This window comes from Stegostoma tigrinum, chromosome 30 (genome assembly GCF_030684315.1).
Source record: "Stegostoma tigrinum isolate sSteTig4 chromosome 30, sSteTig4.hap1, whole genome shotgun sequence".
Classification (NCBI taxonomy): Eukaryota; Metazoa; Chordata; class Chondrichthyes; order Orectolobiformes; family Stegostomatidae; genus Stegostoma; species Stegostoma tigrinum.
This window is the reverse complement of record NC_081383.1, coordinates 25,517,004-25,536,840: the sequence shown is the minus strand read 5'-3', so window position 1 is coordinate 25,536,840 and position 19,837 is coordinate 25,517,004. Positions and strand designations below refer to the sequence as shown.

The following is a 19,837-nucleotide window of genomic DNA, read 5'->3' as shown; positions in this document are numbered from 1 at the left end:
CAATTTTTTTTTTCTTTCTCTGCTGTTTTTTTAACTTGCAACCTTATGTTTTGTGGAGAGCACAGGCAGCATCAAGGTAGCCAGTGTGTAAGAGGCAGGTTTGTAGCTAGAGGTGGCAGAGCAGGGAGTCGAGTTTGTGCTCCCAAAAGCGGTAGTGGCTAAGGGACACAGGTTTGAGCCCAGGGTCCAGTGTGGGACCCGGTAGCTTCAGCAGTGGCTGTGTTGCTGAGATCAGACCAGCACAGACTTATGACGGTTAAATTGGTAGAGACAAGGAGGCGCCAAAGAGTGGTGACTGTGTTCCAGCTACAGTGCGGTGAAGAGACCAGGGACTGGCCTTCCTGCTGTTGTTGGGCTCAGTATTGGGGTGGAAGAGCTCAGATCCAGGCCCATGGCTAAGCACTTAAGAAAAACTTTAATGTCGAACTTTTAATTTTAAACATCTTTATTTTTCTACTTTTATACCTAAGATTTTGTATCTGTGTACCTTTGTACCTAAGATTCCGCCTGACAATGACGACTGCACTCCTTTCACTGTGCTCCTCTGTCCCTGTACCTGAGTACACATGACAAAAAAACCTAATTCTAACTCTATTTTGTGCAGTTATTGTGCCATTGAATTTTGATCCCACATGGTAAGGTTCCAACTTTGTGCTCTTATTAATGAGTTGCAGTTTCCACATGTGGCACAAGAATTTCTCTCCCCATTCTTTGTTTTCTTTTTGTTTTGCTATCACTATGGTCTCTAAGGTTTTTCAGTCTCCCAATACCCACTGTTTCCATTGAGCCGCCTTTTATATTACATTATTGTGCCCCCCCTCCTTTACCCCCATAGCCATACCTTTAGAAATTCCTATACCCTTGATAGTCCTTTAACCACCCCAGGCTGAGGCCATAAGGCCAGATGACCATGATATTTGAGACCATCGTTTGGCCCCAACCAGCTTCCAGAGCTTCACAGTCCCCTCCTATCAGGCCCCACTCTTTTATCCAGAATTCCCTTCTATTACAGTGACCATTCCCTCAGTAACCCGGTACAATCAAGCCTATCCCCAGAGGAATTGCTCACTGTCTCCCAGGCTTGAGGGACTGCCCCTTGCTAGTCCCCCGATCAAACCCACAGACTCACAGAGAATTGTGTTATTCACACCAAGTTGCAAATGTCCTGGACAAACATTATCCTGGGAGCACCATTATCAAAAACACATGATCTGGCAATTCTGATTTGTGGAACCCTGCCATGTGATTATTAGCTGTTTTATTTGCTGACTTTATGATGGTGACTGCATTTCCTTGGGTCTCAAATATTTTGAGACACCCTTAGGAATATGAAAGACACCAGACATATTCAAGCTGTTCAATGCTATTGCTGGACAGCTCACTGAAAGCAACAGCACTGTGTCTGACAATAAGAAGGAGAAGTAACTGAACCATTGACGTATCACCAGAAGGATAAAATGCAAACCCTAGAAGGTTCCACAGTTTCTGCAAGCCCCTGGTATGGCCATACCTGTCATGTTTCACAGAGTTCTGAACATTACAGCTGCAATGATATCTAACATTTCAATTTTTCTGCTAGCCTGCAATATAACTCACATTGAGTTCAAATTATCTGACCTTTAACAGGGTGACATTTTGGGGACAGTCAACTGTACAGAAGATATCGTTCATGTTTGCACAGAAATAAATAAATTGAACATTGATAAGATTGCCCCAAACTCTATAACTATGGAACTCAATGCAAACTTAGAAGATGGAAATTTCACAGACAGTTTAGATTTGTTGCTTTGCCAAGAGAACTATGAATATGTGGAGTTGATGGTCCAAAGAGATGGTGACAGCAGTCCATGTGGAAATTTTTAAAGCAGAATGAAATAATTTTGTGTGTGGCTGACTGAAATGCTTTTAATGCTGGTACATGGAATGCAAATCCTTTAACAGTTTTTTCTTTGTATTTCTTATTATAAACAGTTTGTTTCAGAATTTGAATCTACTAAGATGTATACTATATTCTTTTACACCAAAATCAATTATGATCCATTTTGATATTCATCAAGAAAATAACTAATGGGATCAAAGTATCATAAACTTGAATTGTGTGGCATTTGCCTCTTCTCCACATCCTCATGTCTCAGTGGGAATCCTGGAAGTGCAGGAATTACAGGTTGCTGAGAGTTGGTCTGAAAGCTGCATACACTTTGGCGAACTTGAAGCACAGGAATTGACTTCTCTTTTGAAGATAAACGAGAAGGGAATCAAAGGCAGTTAAAAGGTTTCCTATAACCTATTTTCTTCCTTATCACTCTCAGAGCACAAATTCACTGAGTGGTACTATCATGTAAACATTGATCATTTATTCTTTTTTAAGCTGGTGTCTGTTAGGGCTGAGCAAAATCTGACAGTCATGATACGCCCCATATTTGGTGCAGTTCCTGTAACAATGCTGTGTCCAAGTATTTCCTCATTTAAAAGAAACAAAGGAACGTCTGCAATTTTCAATATCTGTGAGTGCATCCCAAAGTGAAGTGGAGAGTAAAATACAATTAGTTGAGAGGAATGGGGACAGAAAGGGAGTGTAAGTATTTGGAAAATTATACAAAGTTGTGAAGATTAACTTTCTAAGCAAATATTTTGTCAGCAGTAACAACTCAGACAAGCATATGCCAGCTTCATCAGTTCTGTTTGATTCACGTTTGCTTGCAGCCTGTCTGTATTGCAGATAATATGACACACATTATATAAGCTGAAATAATGTAAACAGCATACAGATGCTAAGTGTTATGTTGTCAGTTTGGTTGCTGCTATAAGTATTTAAATAACTCCACGAAGGCTGGTATTTCACCACCAAATTACCCTTTATTTGCACGTGCGTTGTACTTGGTCCAGCTGGTACAAAGCCAGCTCCTGAAAATAGCAGAAGCTCTAACAGTCAGCCAGGACTCCTTGATTGGACTAGTTTAAAAACCACAACCAGGGAATACTCAGTGAGGTCCCTCTGGCTGACTTTGTTACAATGGCTACAAGTATGGTGGTGTGAGCTATTCATCTGCTATTGTAGTTTGTACTCTCTGTAACAATTTCTGAACTCAGGTACTTACAATAATTTTGTTGGACTCCAAATTTCTCTGCATTAACACAGAGATTGTCAGTAAAAGGGGCTTCAGAAATGGCTACTGCTGCTTCAGAAATTAGCACCTATAGAAGCTTAAAGGGTCAAGGAGCATCACAGAATAACAACATATTGCAGCCTCTCCCAAAGAATCAAGGAAGGAATGTATACACATGAGACTTGAATTGATTGATAAGTCCAGTGGTTATTTTGTAATTAAATTTTGAGGATATTTTCTAAGCAACCTGTTCAGAGATGTTGTTACGCTTATCTGGAGCAGATGGGACTTGAGCCTGGGCCTCTTGGACCAGTGGTAGGAACACTACCACAGTACCACTTGAGACCTGAAGCTAAAACTATAGTTTCACACAAACACCGGTTTCCTTTCCCCTTCCCCATCCAGAAGCCAATGGGCAAGAAATACTTCATTTCTAAAAAAAAACAACCTCTTCAGAGATGGTATGTTACATCTCTGGAGCAAGTGGGAGTTGGACACAGGCTTACTGGCTCAGAGACAGGGGCATTGCCATTGCATCACAACAGCCATAGAACATAGAACATAGAAAAGTACAGCACAGTACAGGCCCTTCGGCCCACGATGCTGTGCCGTGGAATAATCCTAATCCAAATCCAAAAATAAAATAACCTAACCTACATTCCCCTCAATTCACTGCTGTCCGTGTGCATGTCCAGCAGTCGCTTAAATGTCACTAATGACTCCGCTTCCACGACTACCACTGGCAAAGTATTCCATGTGCTCACAACTCTCTGGGTGAAGAACCTCCCTCTGACGTCTCCTCTATAGCTTCCTCCTAACACCTTAAAACTATGACCCCTCGTGGCATTCAATCCTGCCCTGGGGAAAAGTCTCTAGCTATCGAAGCCATTACTTAAATTTTATAAGATATTTAACTCAACATGAAACACATGTTGCAAGCTGGCAAGCCTAGCAACCAGGATTACTGAGGCAATAGTGAAGAAAATTGCAACATATGGCATTGTGAAGTTATTAACATCTCATTTAAATACACCTACCCAGATACGCCCAGTGATTGTTGGAAATGACTCTCAAAATTTTGTTGAAGTAAAAACAAAATGGCAGGATTCCAAGATAGCAAATACATATGTATTTCTGAGAGGAGTGAGAGGGTATTGATATAGACTGCGTAGGGCTATAGAAATATTTCTGTAGTACTTGGCAGTTTTCAATAATGCAAATTCACAAGGATTGATTGGTAATTTAGCAAAGTAAGGGACATCAGCTAAAACACACAGACTGAGATATAAAGGAATCTTTACTGATTTAAACTGTATGTTGTGTGTCTAGAAATAAATTTTGTGAAGTTTCTTATATCACTGTCTCAAAAGCAATGAGCTTTCCTATACCTACAGTGAAAGTGATCAGACAGGATTTCCACCCACCCATGTCAATCTGCTGGAAACTTGGTTCACGTTTGTTGGTGTTGATGGCCTTGACTTATACACTCCAGGAGATGGTTTCAGTCCTCTTCCTGCTGCCTGACTGATTATAAAAAGGAATATAAGATACTGCAGCTGCCTTGTGTAAGAGCACTGTTACTTCAGGGGCTGAAAACACAGGAAATTGGGGAAGATTTCAAAGAGGCGGCAGAAGAAACAACTCTGGCAATACCAGCTGTGGTGAGACCCCCACTTTCTCCGATGTTTCTATCGATGTCTGACTGGAAAAATTCAAGAAAGGGAAGCCGGACTTTATTGAGGAAATAATTCTGAGACTCAGTATCATCTCCCATGCTTTGAACATTGTGTACAAAAAAGGTTTAAAAACATTGTGGGGTTAAAAGGCAGAAGACGATCTTGAAACATTGTATGATTCACCTGCCTGTGCACGATGCCCAACTGCTCTCAAAGTGCTCATTGATCACCAAGACAAAGCTTTCAGCTACATGGCGAACATACTGAGAGTAGTTTGGATCTTGCAGCTGCTTCTGAGATTCAGGCTTATTTCTAGATTTACTTCTAGATTTCTTACAGTTATTATAAGTTCATGAATAAGAAATGTTTGAAGGGATATGGCAGCTGGGACTAGTTTAGTTCGGGATAATGGTCAGCGTGGACTAATTGGACCAAAGGGTCTGTGTCTGTGCTGCATGACTCTATGACTATTTAGAAAGACAGTGGAGAAGATAGAGAAGTAGGAAATCTGCAAGGCACAGGTTGGTAATAGCTACTATTGTCTGCAGTTCTTAGTGCTGTCCTGATCTTTTAGACAAATGAAAGCCATCTTTTCAATCAAGCAGTTATAAACAATGTGACAATGCTGTGTGGAATGGTGAATCAGCTCCCTTCTTTCCAGTGTTCCTGGCTGGCTGTAAGTTCTTTTTAGCACAGGGCTATACCTCTCTCCAGATGGAATGCAGGTTACTGATTTCTACCCTAACAGGAAGGAGACAATTACAAGGGTTTTTTTCAAATAATAAAGAGCAATTTTATCACCTACTAACCCCAAGAAAAATAATAAAGATTAAATGTCAAGCACAACTTTTAGCCTCTCTCTCTCTCTCTCTCTCTCTCACACACACACACACACACACACACACACACACACACACACACGCACGGTTACAGTTCTGAATGGGATAGCGTCCAGTACAAAATGGAAGATGAAAGAATATGCAGTTTCTTTTAGGTGGCTTTGAGGCATAAGGTTTTAACCTGAGACCACTGTATAGTTCATACATTCGACCACTGGCAATAGTGAATGGTACAGTTATCGTTTGAGTTCTCAGTATTTGATGTTCTTTTGTAATCCATATTTTCACTGGGCACTTTTTCTTCTTGAAAGACAGAAATAGAGTTTCCTAGCCTTAGTTCAATAATAAAAATCCACTTCTCACTTCTGCTACAAGCAGGCAAATTTGTTTACGTATTTCTGTGTCTGTGTTCACTGTCTCCAAGCTTAATAATTCCAAGTGATGTTTTCATCTCCAACATGGGTGTGAACAATCATAAAGGTGTAAACGAATAGGTCTTTTCATGCTATCTTTTCCACAAATATTTGTGGTACTCATTAAAGCCCTGAAATGTTATTACGGATCTAAAATATAAAGAAGTTCCAAATGTTGCAAGAAAAGCATACAGGTTCCCTGAAGGTACATGCTCCAAATCTCCATCAGTGTCCATATGAAACCATAAACCATGTAATAGAGCACAGAAACGGACCTCTTGGTCCAACTCACCCATGCTGATTAGGTATTCTAATCTGAACCAGTCCCAATTGCCTGTGTTTGGTACATATCCCTCTAAACTTTTCTTATTCATTTATCTATCCAAATGTCTTGTCAATGTTGTAATTGCATGGGTCTCTATAATTTTTTTGTGGCAGCTTGTTCCATACATGCACCACCCTCTGTGTGAAAAAAATTCCCCTTAGGTCCCTTTTAAATCAACCCACCCCATGTCTCTAACCATCCAGTATAAAATATCCCAGCCTATCCACCATCTCCTTGTAACTCAAACCCTCCAGTCCCAGCAACATAGAATCATAGAATCCCTACAGTGTCAAACCAGGTCATTCGGCCCAACAAGTCCATGCCGACCTTCCGATGAGAATCCCACCCAGACGCATCCTCCTTCCCTATTCATGTAATCCTGCATTTCCCTTTGCTAATTTACCTAACCTTCACATCTCTGGACACTATGGGCTATTTAGCATGGCCAATCCACATAGCTTGCACATCTTTGGACTTTGGAAGGAAACCGGAGCACCTGGAGGAAACACATGTAGACATGGGGAGAATGTGCAAACTGCACACAGACAGTTGCCCAAGGTTGGAATCGAACCCAGGTCCCTAGCACCCTTTCCAGTTTAACAAAATCCCTCCAATTAGCAGGGAGATCAGAATTGTACACAATATTCTAAAAGTCCTTGCAGTGGATTTTTTTCCTGATGTGATTTGGGGCAGAAATAGAGGGAATTAACAGGAAACGGATAACTGTCATCTGCTGCGATTTAAATGGTTCCCAAACTAAAACTGAGGCCATCATTGGGATCAGGATCTATGCTGTAGGGTCTAACCCTACAATTTTAAATCAGGGTTTTAACAGAAGTGGCAACTGTAACTCCTTTATTCAAAAACAGAGACAGAAAGTGGGAAACTACATGCCAGTTAGATTAGCACCTGTCGTCAAGAAGACGTTAGAAGCTATGATTAAAAACATTATTACAGGACACTGAGAAAGGCTCTACATAATCAAGCACAGTAAAAATGGTTTTGTTGAAAGGAAATTATGGGTCTAACTAACTTCTAAGTTCTTTTAAGGAAGTAACATATTCTTTAGATCAAGGGGAACGAATGCATATACTGTACTTGGATTTCCAAAAAGGATTCTACAAGGTCCTACTTTAAAGGTTATTGCAGAAAGTAAAAGCTAACACTGTAAGAGGTAACATGTTGGAATGACTAGAAGATTGGCTAGCTAACAGGAAGCAGAGTGCATCCCTGGGTGGCTCTGCACATTTCAATTAGTGTGCCAATGCACTGGCCTCTGCTTCCAGTAGCAGGTGCCATATACAGACCTCAGAGATCCACACAGCAGAAAACATTTTCGAGGGAATGTTGAAACAGAGCAGGCAAAAATAGATCATTTTACGGTCGGCAAAATGGCACAGGTATCAATTTTCACAATTTATATCAGCGACTTGAATAAACGGACCTAAGGTATGGTTGCTAGATTTACTGGTGATACAAAGATAGGTAGGAAAGCACGTTGTGAAGATGTTCAAAAGAAGTCACAAAGGGATATGGATAGGATAAGTCAGTGAACAAAGATCTGCTAAATAGAGTATGATGTGGAAAGATCTGAAATTAGCCATTTTGGCAGGAAGATTGAAAAAGGAGCATATTATCTAAATGCTGAGAGATTACAGAGCTCTGAGGTGCAGAGGGATCTCGGTGTCCGAGTACATGAATCACAACATTTCAGTGTGGAAGTAATTAGGAAAGCTAATTGAATGTTATTGTTTATTGTGAAGAGAATTCCAAAAATAGAGAAATTATGTTTTAGTTATACAAGGCAGTGGTGAGACCACATCTGAAGCACTGTGCACAGTATTGGCCGCTGTACTTACAGTTGGATGTCAATGCATTGGTAGCACTTTAGAGAAGGTCTATGAGACTAATAACTGCAATGGATGGGTTGTCTTATACAGAAATGATGAACAGGGCAGGCTTGTATCAACTGGAATTTAGAAGAATAAGAGACAATTTGATTGAAACATACAAGCATCTAAAGGGTTTTAACAGCATGGATACAGGGAGCCATGTCCCTCTTATGAGGGAATTCATAACTAGAATGAATTTTTAAAAATATTTAAGACAGAGATTAGGAGAAGTTCCTTCCCATGGAGGATTGTGGTTCTTTGGAATTGTCTTCCTCAAAGGTTAGTGAAGACTTTGAAACATTTTTAAGACAGAGGGAGATAGGTTTTTGATGAAGGAAGAGGTGAAAGGTTGTCAGGTTAGGTGGGAAATTGGAGTAATTCGATCAGCAATGATCTTATTGAATAGTAGTATGGACCTGAGGAATTGACTGGCCTACTCACGCTCTAAATTCATATGTCCCTATGTTTGTAAGTACCTTGAAATGTTTCCTGCATTGAAGATGATAAAAAAAATGCCCATTTCATTGTTGTATTTACTCCCACATCTGCTGCACCAGGAACTTGGGGAGAAGCGAAAAGCATCAACTCCAACATATCTGCCTTACCTGTCTCATTCTTTTTTGTATTAACTGTATGTAACTGATCGACAAATTCTGCTAAACATGAAGCCCATTCTTGACTTAAATTGTTGAGTGAACAGGGCTCTCCTGCATAATGTCAGAAATTTAAACTGGCTATCAATACAGTTAAAGTACTAATGCATTGGTTCATACATTGGTTCTGCTACTCTGGATGACCTTCTGTGTGGATATTACAGTACTGCATGTTATCACATGACAGACACAACAAAATAGGAAGAAGGAGCCGGTAAATGGGCACATGAATTTTATCACCTTAATACTAATCAATACCGAGCTCATTCTTCATTTGTGCTGTAACAACAATTTCTAAGATTTTAATTAACTTTGGCTGATTTCTACATAAATTGCCCTAACCTGATTAAAAAGTGACCATTCTACATGTTTGGAATACCCTGTCTTTGCAAGATTTTATTGTTTACTAAATAAATAAAGTATTTATTTTTAAATATCTAAGCTGGGACTTTGAAAACACTGTCTATAGAATTACACGGAAGTGAATATCCCTGGAAGCGCTGGAATGTTATCAGGGCCAATATCTTTTGCAGTATCCAGTACTTTCTGCATTTGTTGTATCATGTGCAGTGAATCACATTGGTTGAAGACTAGCATCTGCGATACTAGGGACCACTGAAGGAGGCCGAGATGGATTGTCTACTCTGTTCTTCTAGCAAATATATTGTTGTAAATGCTTCAGTCTTTTCTTTTGCACTGAAGTGCAGGGTTCCCTCATTATTGAGGGTGGGATGTATGTGAACTCTCTTCCTCCAGAGAGTTGTTTATTTGTTCACCACTATTCATGACTTGAAGTGGCAAGACTGTAAAGTTTGGATCTGTCATTGGTGCAGAATCACTCAGCTCTGGCTATCACTTGCTTGTGTTGTTTGGTACACAAGTAGTCCTCTGTAGTTTCACCAGGCTGGCAACTCCGTTTTAGATATACCTGGTTCGGCTCCTGCCATGTCCTCCCGCATTCTTCATTGAATCAGCAATGATCCCCTGCTCATGATGTGCAGATTGTATTGGAGTACAGTCCTGCTGCTGTTGATGGCTCACAATGCTTCATAGATGCCCAGATTTGAGTTGCTAGACCTATTCAAAATCCATCCCAATTAGCATGGTGATAATGCTATTGATGGAATGCATCCTAAGTGCAAAGAAGGGGCCTCATTTCCACAAGTACTGTACATCTGTGTCAGGCAGATTTGTGAAGATGAGGTCAAGTATGCTTTTCTCTTGTGTTGCTTTTCTTTATGATCTGCCACAGACCAAGTGTAGCAGCAATGTCCTTTAAGACTCATCCAGCTTGGTCAATAGTGGCGCTGCTGCTCTTGGTTTTGGACATTGAAAGGCCTCACCTAGAGTACATTATGTGCCCTTGCCATCCTTAATACATTTTTGAAGTAGTGTTCAACATGATGGAGTACTGATTCATCACTGAGAGTGGGGAAGTTGGTAGGGGCGTAATCAACAAGAGGTTCTCTTGCTCATGATTGACATGATGCCCTGAGACTTCATGGAATCCAGAATCGACAGCTAGCATCAAATGTAGGCCAGTCCAGATAAGTATCTTGTTGGCCATGGTGAGCTCCACGCACCTCAGTAAAATAATGGCCTGGCTGTGTAAGCCAAATTGCAGGCTTATAATCACAGTTAACTGTCCCCTGAACATTTTAATTACTTACTTCGCAGGTCCACAGGGGTTTTTGCAAACCTGCCCAGACTAAACCCTGAGGGAGACAGAATTCCCATTTATTTCCATTTTTGGGTCTTTGTTTGTCTTTTAGATTTACATTTAGATTTTATTGTCATAAGTACTCAAGTGCAGAAGCACAGGAGTACAATGAAAAATGTCTAATGTCATCACACATGGCACCATCTTGGGTACAAAGGAACCTCGATACAAAAGAATGTAGGTACAAAGTAGCAAAAAAACAAAGTTAAGCAGTTAAGCATTATCTTTGCAGAACAAGTAGAAAAATAAAGAAATAGGTAACAGTTAACATTAAAGTCCTTCTTAACGTAAACTAGAAAAATACAGGAATAAAGTTAAAAGTTCAACCATCTTTGATTCTCTGTTTAGCTCAATCTCCAGGAAACCTCAGCTGCATGTTCTTGCCACTGCCACAAATACTGAGGGACCTCCCTCACTGCTCGTTCTTCCCACGTTGGGCCACAATGTCATTGCTGCTGCTGAAGCTGCTGCCTCACTGATCTCCTGCTGCCTCCTGTTCATGCCCACGTGAAGGGCCACTTGCATGCTGAGGCACGGCCATGCCAGGATGAGATACTGCCATGCCAGGATGAGACACTGCCATGCCAGGATGAGACACTGCCAAGCCAGGATGAGACACTGCCAAGCCAGGCTGAGATGCCAACAAGAGACCGTGCTGAGACACCGCCACGCTGGGCTGGTCCAAGAGGACATCTCACCAGGTCTGCGCTGATGCCAGAGTGAAAAGGAAAGAAACGCCGAGAGAAAAAAAGAAAAAAAGAGAAAGAAACGAGAAAGAAACTGATGGAGTGGATAAGCTCCAGCTGAAGCAGCCTACTCTGCCACCATCTTTGCTGTCCCACTTTTGGGTCCTTAAATCACATCCCTTGGTGGTTGAAATTCTGTCTGTTAAATTTTGGACAGAGTCATTAGTATTGGATTGTAGAGAGATATCATTCCTGTGATATTGAATTGCACTCTTACGTTTGAGTTGGAAGACTATGGCCCCATGTCCCACTCAGTGTCTTAACCATATAATCCAGCTGGCAGTTCAGAATCCATGGCACGATCCAAAGGATGGGAGACAAGTGCTCCCGTCCAATACTTAAACATCAACCAACACAACAAAATAAAAGCTTCTCATTTCTGTTTGTGGAACTATGCTAAGCCAAACTTGACTGCCATGTTTCCTAAATTAGAACATTGACTATACTTCAAAAACACTTAATAGACCAGAACACTGGAATGTCCTGGGTTTATAAAAGATGCTTTATAAATATTGAGGGACAAGATGTGCATATATTGTCAAACATACCTCCTGCTGCACAACATTAAGCATTTTGAAACATAGTCAATAGGCTGTAAAATGTTACGATACATGTTGAGATCAGGAAAGATGCTACATAAATGCAAATTCTTTCCTTTGCCATTAAATGTCATGAAGAAGTACTGCCCTATTACACTACCACTTTTCCTGAAATTCCTAGGCTGCTATTTTATATTAATGCTCTCGGTATAAAATTATTAGACAAAAGTATTTATAACTATATTTCATGAAGAACAATAACGAAAGAAACTGAATGCTCCTAACTTTAGAGGAATGTATTAATATGGCCTAGATATGTTACTGTTTAAGAAAGGCTGGTTTACCTTTGTTCCTTTTTTGTCTCTCAGAATAATAACGGACTAATTACAGTGGATTCCATAAATTCTGCTATCTTCATAATGACAATTAGATTTATTATTGAGGTCGACTTTGTTCTGATAGCTTACAACTGTTGTGATTGCTTCCACAGGAGTGTGCATTGTATGTTTTTGGTGCTAATTTTAATTTATAATAAAATGCCAAACATTCCTGTTCCTCACTTTACATACTGAAATGGCCTGAGGTTCAAACCTCACTGTGAATGGAAGGTCACAGCACAATCAGAATCCAGTTGTATTGTTGCTAAAGTCCTGACTGTCACCGGATTATTTTCCCATGTGAGAAAAGTTGCTTACCTTTATTTCCCTGTTAAAACAAAAGTGAGTGTATTCAGGGATGAATACTGTTAAAGGCAACACTGAAAGTATTTAAAAATCTGTACTATGGTAATCATAGTGAAATGTGTGGGGAGCCATTTATATGTATCTGCAAAAATATAAACATATGCAGATTAAAGAAGCCTGCACCCTAATAACCATTCAGTTACTAAACTTCTTCAATGAATTTTTGAATGTAAGGAGCAACTCAAAAAGTCACACTATTCACAGTTGAGGGGAGAATTGCTTTCATCAGAGTTCGGCGTGGTTATACCAAGATAAGAATCACAGGATAGGAAGGTTAAAGAAAAAGAGTGACGTTGTCAAAACATTGTCAAAGGAGCATAATTTCAAGAGTGCAGGGCAGCGCCATTGAAAGTTACTTTACAAACGTTGTGTCATAGACTTGCCTCCTCCAACACTTATCAGTGTCTCTGTACATTGTGACATACTGATTCCTGATGACCAAGGGCAGGATTCTAAGAAAAATAGAAGTCAGAGCTCGGGGAGGCGGTGGTGAATAGTAATGAAGTCACTGAGACTAATAACCCAGAACTCCAGATCAATATCCTGGGGGCTTAGATTCAATTCCCATCATGGCAAGGTAGTGATGTTTGAACATAGTAACAATCTGAAGTTAAATGATGATCATGTGACCATTGTCAATTGTTGTAAGACCCATCTGTTTCACTAATCCCCTTAAGGGAAGAAAATTTCCCATCCTTACCTGGTCTGGCCTTCGTATGATTCCATACCTAAAGGAATGTGGTTGACTCTTATCTATCCTTTGAAATGGTCCAGCAAACCATTCAATCCTAGACCATTTAGGGGATAGACAATAAATTGTTTCACCAGCGATGCTCAATTCCCTAACAGAACAGGAAGGGTCTGATATGAATCATGGCTCTCTGTAAAATCAATGTGTTGGAATATTGAAGTATTGGAATGTGGTATGGCTAAAGGACGGAAGGGGGATGTTGGAAGACAGCGAGCATAGGAAGAAACAAATATTACTGGTGAGAAGCTAACTGCAAGGGGCTGGATAGTCATCGCCATGTGAGAGGTTTTGAGTCTAGATCAGCTTGTCATCTTCCACACACAAGATTGGAAAGCATCAAAATACATACAGAAAATTTTGGGGCGCCACAGCGGCTCAGTGGTTAGCACTGCAGCCTCACAGCGCCAGGGACCCAGGTTCGATTCCAGCCTCGGGTAACTGTCTGTGTGGAGTTTGCACATTCTCCCCGTGTCTGCGTGGGTTTCCTCTGGGTGCTCTGGTTTCCTCCCACAGTCCAAAGATGTGCAGGTTAGGTGAATTGGCCATGCTAAATTGCCCGTAGTGTTCAGGGGTGTGTGGGTTATCGGGGGATGTGTCTGGGTGGGATGGTCCAAGGGGTGGTGTGGACTTGTTGGGCCAAAGGGCTTGTTTCCACACTGTAGGGAATCTAATCTAAGATGGATGATCATAGTGGTTGGCATACATATGTGAATTAATTATTTTGGGAGGCCTGAGAAGAGTGTTATATGGATATGTGGGGAACAGAAATGAAAGAAAATCTCTAAGGCATGTATAAAGGTAATGGTTCAAAGGGACAAAAAGAAACTTAAGGTATGGTTCAAAGGTGTATGAATGGAGGAATTTTGAACTTATTGGATATTCTTTATTTCTGTTCCCAACCCGCATGTTTCTACCTCAGCAGGTGAACTTCTCTCACACAGCCAGGCATGGGAGGATATGTATTTAATGCAATAAACATGATTTCTCACTTTAAAGAGTTCTGCAACTCATCTCAGCAATTGTGAATCCAAGTTATTGATAGGCATTGAGGTGTTCATATTTCTGACTATTATTGAGGAGGAAAATGATGCACAGGGCGTATTGAAATCTTTCAATAAATTAAAATCAGTGTATCTGTTTCAGGAAGCTTCTTCTTACTCCTTTCATCCTGTCTGGAGAAAGGGTTATCTTGCATAAATATCATCAAAACTTGGACTTTTAAAATATCTTTGGCTTTGTTACAGGATAGCATCTTCCAATCTTGATGATAATTGGTTGCAGAGAATTCGGAATTGGCTGAGTGTTGGGGGACTGATTACAAGTGGTTCATGCTGGGAATTTTGTTCTTTACTATCTTCATTCTTATCCGAGATGCAGTTTTTGGAAAAATTGTATATATATATATATATATATATACACACATATACATATTATAAAACGTACATGCATTAGACCTGCAGAAGCTGCTTAACTGGTGCTCGTAGGTCACTCTATACTTTGAAAATGATGTCTAACTTAGGGAAATGGAGACCAATACATTATCTATGGGCAGATCTAATGTTAAATATAAAATTAGCCACAGGTAATATATTTAAAAGCAATGTTTAAAGAAATATCAGTTTGTGCATAATTTCTCAAGATTCATGATCAATGTTGTTATGCTGTAGCTAAATAAAACAGTAGGGAAGTCTTACTGCAACAATATGTGGTGCTGGTAAGACTACATCTGGCACACTGTGAGCAGTTTTAGTTTCCTTATTCAGGGAAAGATAACATTTCATTGGAGTCAGTTCGAGAAGGTTCATTAGAATAATTCCTCATATGGAGGATTATTGGCTTATGAGTAAAGATTAAACTAGTTGGGACTTGACTCATTGGAGTTTAGAGGAATGAGAGGTGATCTCGTTAACATGTAAAGGATAGTTAAGGGGCTTGACAGGATGAATACTGAGAAGATGCTTCCCCTCATGGGAAAGTCTGGGACCAGAGGGAACAGTCTCAGAATTAAGGAGCACCAATTTAAGATTGAGCTGAGAATGAACTACTTTTCTCAAGAATTGTAAGTCTTTGGAACTCCTTGTTGCAGAGAGCTGTGGCCACAAAGTCCTGTGTATATTCTCCTTGCTCCAGGGGCTGAACTGCCTACTTCTCTTTCTATTTCTTATGGCCTTAGCCTCCTGGTCTAATGTCCTGGAGAACTCAATCCAAAATAAAATGACCTGTTACACCTGGTTAGGCTTCATTTTGAATATGGTGTCCAAACTCGGTTTGCTAATATGGGTGGTGATAGAGTCACTTTGGAAAGAGTACAGAAGAAGGCCACAAGAATAATTGCCTAATTTAAAACATTTTAACTATCCAATAAACTCAAAAGCTCAAGTTTGTAGGTATTTCTAATCAACCTGCGCAGTCATTTTTCAACATATAACTGGAGCAAGTGAAATTGGACCTGATCAAACCAGGTCTTCACACATTAGAGAAAACAGACTTGGAGCAATTTGATTGAGGCTTATAAAATAATAATGACGAGTACTTGATCATCCTTACATGAACTAATTACCGTAAATGAATGTTTAAGGAGGACCAGGAGTCACATTTACACTTATTGAGGAATAAAGTTAAGTTAGCTGCTTCTTCATTTCACAACGATCAGTGGAGTAGGTTGCAGACTCACAAGGTTGAATGTTGGTTGTATTGCTTTACCTGATTGAGAATAGTACCACCTCACAGAGGAGCCAAGTACACTGTAATGTAAATCAGAGTTTTTAAACATTTATTCACGGGACAAGGGCATTGCTGGCCAGACCTGCATTTATTGCCTATCCAAGACGGCAGTTAAGAATCAATCACATTACTGTGGGTCTAGAGTCACATTTAGGCCAGACCAGGTAAAGATGGCAGTTTCCTTCCTTAAAGCACATTAGTGAACCACATGGGTTTTTCTGACAGTCAGCAATGGATTCACGGTCATCATTAGGTTCTTAATTCCAGATATTTGTGGAATTCAAATTCTACGATCTGCCATGGCAGGATTCAAACCTGGGTCCCCAGAACATTAGCGATAACAAGGTGTAGAGCTGAATGAACACAGCAGGCCAAGCAGCATCAGAGGAGCAGGAAGGCTGATGTTTCAGGTTGAGACTCTTCTTCAGAAATGGGGGAGGGGAAGGAGGTTCTGAAATAAATAGGGAGAGAGGGGGAGGCAGATAGATATCCATCTTCTATCCGCCTCCCCCTCTCTCCCTATTTATTTCAGAACCCCCTTCCCCTCCCCCATTTCTGAACAAGGGTCTCGGTCCGAAACGTCAGCCTTCCTGCTCCTCTGATGCTGCTTGGCCTGCTGTGTTCATTCAGCTCTACACCTTGTTACCTCAGATTCTCCAGCATCCATAGTTCCTACTATCCCCAGAACATTATCTGGGTCTCTGGATTAACAGTCCAGTGATAATACCATTAGGCCATCACCTCCCCATTGTCAATATGATCTCCTGGAACAGTTTTAAACACCTAAAGGTATCAGAGAGAAACTTTATGGTTTTACTTCTCATGACTGTCCAAGGTTATAATCTGCCTTTATTTTGAATCTGCCAGGAATTTATATGACTCTTACCAGGTGAGAGATGTATATATTATGTGCAGAAGGCATCATAACTATTATCCAATTGGCTAGAAAACCACTGGACATTTTTCCCTTGTCCATTAATTTTGTGTGTCTCTTACAAGAGTCTAGCAGAACTCCATTCCATTTTCTCTCAAAGAAATATACTGTGAACAAGCACAAATGGGACACACAGATAAAGATAATTCCGCCCTTATCTTGAATGACTGATATTTTGCTCCCATTAAACTGTGTTCAGCAGCATTTTATCTCCTGCCTGACTTTACAGTGGGTCTTCTTGACAATCCATATGTCCTAAAAGTTATCTTCGACTTGGTGGCTTCAGTTTCTGAGATAATTGCCTGTTTCTAGCAGATGCAGCTAGAAAGGCTTAGTGGAGTATTTTTGTTTCGTAAGTGACTTAAATTAAAGGAGACTCATATATGAAAGAAAGCATGAGTGAATATAAAATTAAACAGGAAAGCTATAAGGAGGGAGAATACTGAGGCTAAGAGATCATTGCGGGAAAAATATCACTTTCTCCAGCAGCACTAATAGTAAAAAGATCCAAATCTAATAATTCCCATTGTCACAATGCTTAAGCAATATGTGGCTTCCATCTGCTTTCAGAATAAGTCAGCAATCTTCCCATCAGTGATCGGTACAAAATATAACCAAAAAAGTCTAATAGAAATGTAGGTGTTATAAGTAGAAGGCTAGAATAAAAGTGGGCAGATGTGATGTTCCAATTTTTTAAAGCCACAATTTGGTTACATCAGAGTACAATGCACACTTCTGGGCACTGCATTTTGGAAGTGATAATATCAGCCTTGGAAGGAACGCAATATATAACCTTTAGAATGTTACCAGTGCTTTAAGGTTGGATTATGAGAAGACATTGCACAATTTAGGCTTGCATTCCATAACATGTGTAAGGTTAAAGACTAGTTTTATTTTAGATATTAAATGGATTTGTTAAAGTAGGTGGAGAGAAACATTTGTACTGGTGGAGAAGTCCAAAGTCTGAGGCAGGTCATTCAGGGGAGAAGTTAGAAAACATTTCTTCAGGCAAAGGGTGGTAACAGAATGAAACCATCTCCCACAAATTGTTGTCGATGTTGGCTCAGTTAATGATTTTAGTTCCCAGAGTGATAGATTTTTGATTGCCAAATGTAACAAGGGATAAGGTGCCAAGGTATGTGAAATAGGCTAGGTTCCAGGCAACTGTGATCTCATGGAATGGCAAAACATACTCAAGAGTTTGGTGGGCCTGTTTCTGTTCTAATCAACCAGATATTCTGAGTAGAGCTCCAAACTGTTTTGTAATCATGTATTGCTAGGAGTGAACTATTATACTATTATCAAAATATAAATTCAAATCTAACTAATTGAAGATAATAGTGAAAAGTGCCAAGATTTTATGTGAATATTCAAATTGTAGAACCTCTAGTAATTAGGGTAGAATGGCAAATGGAGGCTATTATCCAAAGCAAGGCAGTGCTAAAGAAATTTAATAAAACAAATCACTGTGCACTGAAGATTAGGGAATTAGCTACAATATAATATTTCAATGGCTAATAAAAAAAGAAAATGGAAAACAGGGTTGAAATGAAGAAATTGTGTACTATCTCTTCAAAGCTAAGAAAGAGGCAAGCCAAAAAATAAGCTAGATAGATTCAATTGAATTATTCATCAACAAAAACTGAATTTTAAAACACAATGATTTTTTTCAAACAGATGGAGAAGTTATTGAGAAAATCAGGGTCACTCAGCATTGACTCTAAGAGGCAGCCCTGCCTCAGCCAACATTCGGGAATTCATTGAAGAAGCAACACAGATGTTAGATAAAACAAAATGCAGTTAATGTGATTTGTTAGATTTTCAAAATTCAACTGTCAAGGTAGCACGTGAAAGAATTGTGTCACTGAAATGTGTGTAGGATGATGGTAAGGATGTGATTACAAGCAGTCATCAAAAACAACCACTAACTAGTCTAATCTCATGTTGCAGTACTTGACCACAGCCTTGTATGGCTTTATATCACAAGCGCACATCTAAATACTTATTGAATGATATGAGGGTTTCTGTCTCTACCATCCTTATCAGAGTTCCAGATTCCCATCATCCTTTGGGTGAATAAGTTTTTCTTCATATCCCCCCTAAATCTCCTGCCCCCTAACTTAAATCTATGCCCACTGTCATTGACCCCTCAACCAAGGGGAAAGCAACACCAGTCTGCCCAATCTCTCTTCATGACTGAAAATCCCTAGCCCAGGCAGCATCCTGATAAATCTCCTCTACACCTTCTCCATTGCAATCACTTTCCTCCTTTAATGTGGATTCCAGAACTGCACGTAATACTCTAGCTGTAGTCTGACTAATGTTTTATACAGTTCCAGCCTAAACCCCTTGCTCTTAAACTCTATGCCTCAGCTAATAAAGGCATGTATCCCATATGCTGCCTCAATCACTTTATCCACCTGTCCTGATATCATCAGGGACCAGTGGACATGCACACCAAGATCCCTCTGACACTCGGTGTTTCCCATGTCCTACTATTCATCTTGCATTCATTTGTCTTGTTTGCCCTCTCTAAGTGCATCACCTCACACTTACCCTTATTGAATTCCATTTGCCACTGATCAGCCCATCTGACCAGACCATTTATATCCTCCTGTGATCTAAGGCTACCCTCCTCATTATTGACCACCCCACCAATTTTTATATCATCTGTAAACTTACTGATCAACCCTCATACATTCAAACCTAAGTCACTTATATCAACAGCAAGGGCCACACCACTGATACCCCTGCAGAATCCCACTGGAAACAGAC

General features: G+C 40.1%; 1 protein-coding gene across 2 annotated transcripts in view; it reads left to right on the top strand.

Annotated features, from left to right (window-relative positions):
• slc1a6 (solute carrier family 1 member 6) overlaps positions 1-19,837 on the top strand; it is a 91,507-nt gene that overhangs the window by 11,735 nt on the left and 59,935 nt on the right. The gene's annotated exons all lie outside the window — the stretch shown is intronic.